The following is a 9,821-nucleotide window of genomic DNA, read 5'->3' as shown; positions in this document are numbered from 1 at the left end:
TTAATGTAGGCATGGATAATAAAAAACCAGCAAATTCTCATTAAGCCAATGCCTCAATTTATAGAGTTTACATCCAAGCATCTAATTAGTGATGATTAGAAAATAGCTTAATGTAGACGTAATGTAGACGTAATGTAGACGTAATTAAATTAGTGAGTAATTAGCAAATAGCTTAATGTAGGCATGGATAATCAAAAACTAGCAAATTCTCATTAGGCCAATGCCTCAATTTATAGAGTTTACATCCAAGCATCTAATCCCACTGATTTCTCCTTGATTCACTCCACCTCTCCCAGAATATCTCCACCTCTTTTGCTTGATTCTCTCCGCCTCTTCACTTTTCCTAGAATATCTCCTAGAATATCTCCACACTTCCTAAATCTTCTCATGCTACCCTTTATTCTCTCCCAGTAGATTCTTCTTACCTTTTCACAGGTTCTCTCACATTTACACATTCTCTTTTACAGCCTCTAACCAAGGGCTTGTTCCCGCCCACACCCCATTCACTTGTATATTTCAACAATTCATGCCACTCAGATCCACATCAATGCCACGGTGTATCCCCCTAGGCATATTTGACCAGCCCATCTCCACCGTCCACATATCTCGAACGAGATATTGAAATAAAATCTCAACCATTCATTGAAATACCTCGTTCGAGGTATAGAGATGAAATCTCCACCGTCCACATATCTCAAACGAGATATTGAAATTAAATCTCGACCATTGAAATACCTCGTTCGAGGTATAAAGATGCAATCTCCACCGTCCACATATCTCATTCGAGGTATAGAGATGCAATCTCCACCGTCCATTCACGCACATTGGAAGATGCGATCCTAGCCGTTAAAATATCTCGATCGAGGTATTAAATGAATCTCGACCGTCAAACATACCTCAATCGTGGTAATGACTTAAAATATAAGTCGTCCATGTACCTCGAACGAGATACTAATTTCAAATCTGAGCCGTCGCCCAACCCTAAAATTAAGTGTGTATCTTGGCCGTTTGTCTCACTAACCCTAAAATCCAGAGCGTACATCTTGCAAACCCTAAAGTGCATGATGCCACCGAACCTCGTTCGAGGTTATAAAACCGGAAAACTTTTTTTTTTGCCTCATTGTTGTCAGAAGTCGTTTTCTCCCCTTACTCTCTTGATTTGGATTAGCATTAGTGGGCCCATTAGCATTGTTTTATAGCTTCATTAGTGCTACTTACCACTAAGCATTGGACCTTTCATATTGGACCTTTGTGTTAGGCTTAGGTTTTAGCATGGAGTCACACAAGGAGGGCCACGAGGAGGGCCGCTCATTTATTGTGGACCTCATCGCGGAGATAGTCCGCGGCTATCCGTAGGAGTGCTAGAGACACACCATCTACATTACATATCATGGCAGACTTGGAGGCGATGCTTTTGTCCCTTCGTAGCCTTCACGATATTGTTTATGTAGATGAGTGGATAGCCCACCATCGCACTGCTCCTGTGTCACATGGCCTGACATATCATCAGGTCTGTGATCTTGGTCCGATTAGGGATGGAGCCTACTTAGATCTTTTTCGCGATAGTCATGGGATGAGGCCTGGGGCGAGCAAGCCCCTTACTATTTTGCGGTGTTCGCATCCTCGTATGATGGCGGAACATATCTATAGTCGATATGTTGCCGCATATGGGAGGATGCCGAACAACCGCTAGATTCCCATATACTTCGCAAAGCAATTATATGTGGAGTTTGTCTTAGGGGAGGAGGTGGATTACACTAGCCATCGATCGGGTGGTGGTGCTGGCCGAGGCCGTCTCTAGGACGAGGGTAGGCGGCCTCCACTAGCCCTTTGTGTAGCTCCTACAGATCCTTCGTGTAGCTCCTACAGATCCTTCATTTGTGCCTATGTTGACAGTCGAGGCTCTTGGCACCCAGGTTGGCATCGACGTACGGAGTACCACGGAGAGCATCCAGCACGTGGTGTGCTTGTTCTCAACGATCGATATCGACGACAGATGTCAAGGTATTTATATATTTATTACTTCTTAAGTTTTTTTAGTCATTTATTTACATGTTTATATGTACTTTTCTATATTTTTACATGAGCAGCATGGTTGATTGTGTCACGTAGGGTCCCACACCTACCACTCAGAGAATCACTCAGGAGTTGGTAGATGCAAGAGCAGAGATTGACCGCCTTAGAGCTGCATTACAGATGGCCAGAGGCAGCTACAGAGGCACAGCATGTGAGAGTCTAACATCCAGGTAGGTTTCTCTTGCACGTAAAAGAGTTATAATTAAGGTCCTAAGTTATAAATTTCTTTAAGTAATACCTAATGAGAGAGACTAATCAATTATTTTTATGCTTTACTTTTTTGCGTAGGCTCGGACTAAGGTAGAGAGTTCTAGAGCACTGAGGCGCAGCATCACATGATTATGGAGCGGATTGCACAGCATAGGACAGAGCAGTTGATGCTGCATGTTCGAGAGTTTCACAGATCCTCAGACGTGACAGTGCCCTACTTGCCTTTATATCCACGGCCTGTTACTACAGAGGTTTTTCGACGACCTCTCCCTCAAGATGCAGCACCATTCCTCCGTGATGCCTGCTGCGCTCTCTGTATTGAGGACATTGACAGTACTGGTGGATATGCTCTGGGATGATGTGGACATTTTTTCCATTTGTCGTGCATCACCCAAGAGCTAGTACGCTTCTCAGCATGTCTCTCTTGCCGCCGTGCACGCGTCGACCTAGCGATATACAGAGTTTTGGGCATTGATGATCTTCACCCAGGCTTCGCTCGAGTAGATGCCAGGACTGGCAGGCCTCTTGATTTTACCTCAGCTCTAATGACTTGGGACTCGACAGCGCCGCGATGACATAGATCAGGAGCCTGAGGTGCCTCTAGAGATTGAGTGGAGTGCACATGAGTTTGATGCATACTAGAGAGTCCTTCACGAGAGCCAGATCACAGCATACGAGAGCATGTGGTTGGTGCTGGTCCTAGTGGCACCTCGGGTGATGGTGCTAGCAGCAGTGCTGCTTCTCACATGAGCAGCGTGTCCTTACAGCAGAGGAGCTTACACGAGCAGGAGTGGCAGACACGTACCATTGCTAATTATAGATTTTGGGTTTATAGACAGAGACATCTTGCAGTAGCACGACGTAGAGAGAGGAAGAGGGCTATAGGAGCTTATGGGACTCGTGAGCTCTCGAGTACATCGACACCAGCTCATGATCCTGCCTTCTTTGAGGCAGACCTCCCCGCAGATATTCGACGACCCCCGTAGCCGGCACAGCCTCCTCGACGTGCAAAGCAGCCTCGACGCGCACGTCGACCAGCAGTTAGAGATGACGATTTTGATTGGGTTGCCGTTGATAGTGACTAAACTCAGACTAGCTGGGTTAGCTCACTTACATTGTACTTAGATTTATGGGCAGCAGTGACTAACCTCAGACTAACTGGGGTAGCTCATTTTCATTCTGATGTACTTATTTGATGTTTATATCATTATGAGTTTTTTCATTATTGAGTATCATTACATTTTAGTTGATGTTCTTTATTTTTTTTAAATTTTTTAACACTTTGGCTATCATATTGTTTGTGGAGAATCTACATGCCATTGTACCCAAACATGATCGGATATGGGGGAAACCAAACTTTGCAAGCATGTGGGGGGGAGCCCACCCCCACATGCTTGTAAAGTTTGGTCATGATCGGAGCATGTTTGGGTTAGTAATGAGCGCCCAATGTGGATTTTTGAAGTCTCGGTGTGCTTAAGAGGCCATGGAAAATCCGGGCCTTCCCCTTACCATTGTACCCAAACATGCTCCGATGGGAACCAAACTTTGCAAGCATGTGGGGGGAGCCCACCCCCACATGCATGCAAAGTTTGGTCATAATCGGAGCATGTTTGGATTGGTAACTAGCGTCTAGTGCGGATTTTTCAAGTCTCTTGGTGCTTAAGAGGCCATGGAAAATCCAGGCCTTCCCCATACCATCGTACCCAAACATGCTCGAATGGGAACCAAACTTTGCAAGCATGTGGGAGGGGCTAACTCCCACATGTTTTCAAAGTTTGATCACAATCAAAGCATGTTTGGATTGGTAATCAACGGCCAGTGTGGATTTTTCAAGTCTCTTAGTGCTTCAGAGGGCATGGAAAATCCGGGCCTTCCCCATACCATCGTATCCAAACATGCTCCGATGTGGAGACCACACTTTGCAAGCATGTGGGGGGAGCCCACCCCCACATACTTGCAAAGTTTAGTCACAATCGGAGCATGTTTGAATTGGTAATTAGCGCCCAGTGCGGATTTTTCAAGTCTCTTGGTGCTTAAGAGGCCATGGAAAATCTGGGCCTTCCCCATACCATCGTATACCCAAACATGCTCCGATGGGGACCAAACTTTGCAAGCATGTGGGGGTGGGCCCCTCCAAAATGCTTGCAAAGTTTGGTTATGATCGGAGCATGTTCGTGTTAGTAATTAGTGCCCAGTGCGGATTTTTCAAGTCTCTTGGTGCTTAAGAGGCCATGGAAAATCCGGGCCTTCCCCATACCATCATACCCAAACATGCTCCGATGGGAACCAAACTTTGCAAGCATGTGGGAGGGGCCCACCCCCACATGTTTGCAAAGTTTGGTCACAATCAGAGCATGTTTGGATTGGTAACTAGTGCTGCCCAGTGTGGATTTTTCAAGTCTCTTGGTGCTTAAGAGGGCATGAAAAATCCGGCCTTCCCCATACCATCGTACACAAACATGCTCCAATGGGGACCAAACTTTGCAAGCATGTGGGGGTGGGCCCCTCCCATATGCTTGCAGAGTTTGGTCATGATCGGAGCATGTTCGTGTTAGTAATTAGAGCCCAGTGCGGATTTTTGGCCATGGAAAATCCGAGCCTTCTCCATACCATCGTACCCAAACATGCTCCGATGGGAACCAAACTTTGCAAGCATGTGGGAATGGCACACCCCCACATGCTTGCAAAGTTTGATCACAATCAGAGCATGTTTGGATTGGTAATTAGTGCCCAGTGCGGATTTTTCAAGTCTCGTAAGAGGCAATGGAAAAGCCGGGCCATCCCCATACCATCGTACTACCCAAACATGCTCTGATGGTGGGGACCAAACTTTGCAAGCATGTGGGGGTGGGCCCCTCCCACATTCTTGCAAAGTTTAATCATGATTGGAGCATGTTCGGGTTAGTAATTAGCGCCCAGTGCGGATTTTTCAAGTCTCTTGGTGCTTAAGAGGCCTTGGAAAATCCGGGCCTTCCCCATACCATCGTACCCAAACATGCTCTGATGGGAACCAAACTTTGCAAGCATGTGGGAGGGGCCCACCCCCACATGCTTGCAAAGTTTGGTCACAACAATCGAAGCATGTTTGAATTAGTTATTAGCACCCAGTGCGGATTTTTCAAGTCTCTTGGTGCTTAAGAGGCCATGGAAAATCCGGGCCTTCCCCATACCATCGTATCCAAATGTGCTCCGATGGGGACCAAACTTTGTAAGAATGTGGGAGGAACCCACCCCATCATGCTTGCAAAGTTTGGTCACAATCGGAGCATGTTTGGATTAGTAATTAGCACCCAGTGTGGATTTTTCAAGTCTCTTGGTGCTTAAGAGGCCATGAAAAATCCAGGCCTTCCCCATACCATCGTACCCAAACATGCTCCCATGGGGACCAAAACTTTGCAAGCATGTGGGGGGGACCCACCACCACATGCTTGCAAAGTTTAGTCACAAGCAGAGCATGTTTGGATTAGTAATTAGCACCCAGTGTGGATTTTTCAAGTCTCTTGGTGCCTAAGAGGCCATGGAAAATCCGGGCCTTCCCCATACCATCGTACCCAAACATGCTCGGATGGGGAACAAATATTGCAAGCATGTGGGGGGGGACCAAACTTTGCAAGCATGTGGGGGGGGGCCTCCCACATGCTTGCAAACTTTGGTCATGATCGAAGCATGTTCAGGTTAGTAATTAGCGCCCAGTGCAGATTTTTCAAGTCTCTTGTTGCTTTAGAGGCCATGGTGGAAAGTCCGGGCCTTCCCCATACCATCGTACCCAAACATGCTCCAATGCGGACCAAACTTTTCAAGCATGTGGGGGCCCACCCACATGCTTGCAAAGTTTGGTGATGAGATCGGAGCATGTTTGGGTTAGTAATTAGCGCCCACTGCTTGCAAAGTTTGGTGATTTTCAACAAACAATATGGTGATGGTGATTTTCAACAAACGATATGATAGCCAAAGTGTTAAAAAATTAGAAAACCATGAACATCAACTAAAATGCAATGATCCTCAATAATGAGAAAACTCATAATGATATAAACATCAACTAAGTACACCAGAATGTGAGCTAACACAGCCACTCTGGGTTTAGCCACTAACTCAAAAGATCAAGGTATTTTGAAAATGAGCTACCCCAGCTATTCTGAGATTAGTCACTCCCAAAATCTAAGTACAATGTAAGTGAGCTAACCCAGCTAGTCTGAGTTTAGTCACTATCAAGATAGAGATCTAGTCAGCAGCACTCTCTCTAGCTCTCAACTGCTCTAGAATGCTCTCATGGTCATCCACTCGAAGAGCTGAAAACGAGGGTGAGAGCTGTGTTTTCAACTCTGTACACTCAATCAAGAGTGAGCCTGGTAGCAACCACTAGATGAGAGAACTGAAATGCCTCTAACTCCCACTTCCATTGCTGGAACTCAAGACTCCCCCGATGAAGTCAAATCTGCTGGTAGAACCGGCCTACCACAATCACGCTATGGGCGTCAAAAGAAAACCCATGATCATCCACTGTATACTGGTCAAGGATGCACTTTGGCCTAGTGCAACTCATCAGATAGTAGTCTACTCCCTTGCTATTTCCCTCACCAGCAATAACAGCAAATACATCACCCTCCTGTAGCAAATCTGTCAGGTCATCATAACTGACCACCACCATGAATGCAGGACCTGTGTGCTCATCATCAGACAACACTGGATGTGAAGGATACTCAGGGGAGAGAAATGTTTGTATCCATGCATCTGCCCATCCTCTCGAGACACAATGTGACCAATCGCCATCCATACATGCTCCACAGAAGCATGCAAACCGTCATGTGTAGATCATGGGGGCCGCCATACACTTGCTCCTGATGGAATGTAAGCCCAAGGTGCTAGGTACTGTGTCACAATCATGGGAGGCTCTACGGTCAATCATGCCATCATCCACATGCCAAAAAAATCTCCTGACAATCCGAGCATCACGTTTGGGATACGATGATGCTCCACTCCCACACAAATGTTGGGAGCACCACTCCACTACATGGCCCGCATCTCTGAACTGCTCAGCATCCTGCCGCAGCTGATGATGCCTCAAGGCACGTTTCACACACGCGCCGACACCATCATGCTCTCCCTTTCTGTGACCAGTCTCAAAGAATGACCAAATCACTGGGATACTAGACTGTAACACATGCCACCTATAAATCCATAAAACAAAGTCTTAGTTATTGTTTTCTTTAAGATGTTCTAGTGAATTTAGTTTAATTGCGAATATAAGAGAACCATAAGTACTACCTGTAGAGCCAATAGAATTGTCGTGAGATGACGACTTGAACTGTGCGCCATAACCATCCGACCAAATCCATCGCTGGCCACGTATGATCCCACAATCTCGTAAAAAATCATCATGGAGACGAAAACAATGTTGCACAAAATGTGCATCATGTGAACGATCATCAGTGATATAGAAATGATACTCTCGAATAATGACACGGGTCTCGGGGGTATTCGCTATCCCATCTACGTGAGCCTCTGCATGTCGATAGCTAATGTGGACCATAATAGCAACCTGGCGAGGTAAGCAATACAGACGATTAGGACACAAAAAATCAAATAAGTAATATAGCTCAAACACGAAACAAATATTATGAAATATAACCATTACCTGCTCTGAGAAGTAATACTCAGATTATATCTCCTGAAAAGGTGTGAAGGTGTAGTTCTTTGTAAAATCAATCACAGAGGCAACCACACCAATAGGAAACTCTGCCAGGCATGCTCGAAATTGATGATCCTGCCACTTGGCACAATGACTATGCCGTATATAGGAGTAGATCTGCTCCCTAAATGTGGCTGTGAAGTGACAACATGGTGTATGTTCGTCCACGAGCTGCAACTTCATGGACTGTCCACACCACCACTCTGGAGCTGGTGTGTCACATACTTATAACGTTGCCATGGCACTATCTCTTGGTCACTTGCATCAAGATCTACCATCTGTAGATGTGCAAGTGAACCACATGATGTGCAATTGCTCTCCACACAAGGCATCCTATGGAACTGGGCATCCTCTGTGCTGTGTGCACACAAAAGAGAGTGGATTAAATCACGAGGACTATGAGGCAGCACTCTATGCCCACTAAGAGAACGGAACACATCATAAAAAAGTTTGAACTCAACATGGTAGTGACAACATGTGTCACGCTGACGTGAGTACCTCACAAACCAAGGCTTACACCCCTCAAATGACCTTTGCCCAATTTTAAGCTCTGGATACGAAGCCACAAACTGAGAATACAACTCTGTTTGGGTCATTTCAAGAAAGCAAGCACCGTGCTCAATGAACACTCCTCTTGTCACTCTCTTATGCAAAGCTTTCTTGAAAACTGGCGAGGCACGACAATTCTCCTCCCAAAAACTTTCTATCAAGGCTCTAGTGGTTTCATCTAGTAGGCGATCATGCCTAGCTACACGCCCACTACTCGCCCACAAAGCACCAACCTCATTGGCATCTAAACTTTGTCGTCTAATAGACCCAACTCTAAGTGCGTGTGGTGCTATGGAAAGGATGCGAGATGTGGCACTTACCTTACCCTTCATTTGGGAGCTACTTATGGCTGCCACAATAGCCCGTCGAGTAGCCAAAGCGTCCGCACAGTTCCTCTTCTTGTTAACTATATAGGAATGACGAACACTTTGTAGCACCGCCATGCCAGCTCTCCTCTCTCTTCGACCTCCAATGTCGGAAAGTGCCCTGCAATTGGCCATGTTGGGCAGATCGATCAAAGCATCAAGCACACATGCATGTGTGATGAAGGCGTGAGGTCTTTGAAATAGGAATGGAAGATTGCATGGGCACGACGATGTGCCCCTGACTTTGATAGTTCTTTCCTATCCACACGATGAGCGCCCAAAGGAGGGGGGTGGGTTCTTGTAGAAGAGAAGGGGACTCAGGAAGGGCGGGTTCATGTGGATTATCTAAACTAAGGGGTAGTGGGGGGGAAGAGGGCGGAGGGAGAGGAAGTGGAAGAGGAGGAGCAAGGCTTGGATCATCGCCACCAACAACGGAAGGAGTTGCTCGTTGACATGCTCTCCACTCTCTCTTTCTCTCACGAGCTATCCTTTTCCTCTCCTCCTCTTGAACTTGGTGGACGGGGGGAAGTCCAGTCCTATCATGTTTCTGACTCCTACGACTTTGAGAACTCATTCTCAAGGAAGCTAAGAGAGAAAAAATTATGAAGGCTCAATGATGGGATAGTACTAGAGATAAGTGTGGGATAGTACTAGAGATGTGTGATTATATAGGAAAAATAGGTTATCCACTTCAAATCTCATTGGATTTCCTATCTAAGATTGATTGAATAATTAAGATAAACATAAAGATAAACTATTATCCACTTAAAATTTAATATTATTAATAATATTTATTAACAAGTCTAAATATTTATCATTACTAGATATATAAATTTATCTTTTATTTTATAATTAAATAACTATATTTTTTTATAATGTATTTTTTAAAAAAAATTCAAAGGTTTATTCTACACAAAATATTTTTAAGAAAT

Source organism: Cibotium barometz, chromosome 13, assembly GCF_041138505.1.
Source record: "Cibotium barometz isolate CiBa-2024 chromosome 13, ASM4113850v1, whole genome shotgun sequence".
Classification (NCBI taxonomy): Eukaryota; Viridiplantae; Streptophyta; class Polypodiopsida; order Cyatheales; family Cibotiaceae; genus Cibotium; species Cibotium barometz.
The sequence above is the reverse complement of the archived record's forward strand: the minus strand, read 5'-3'. Positions refer to the sequence as shown.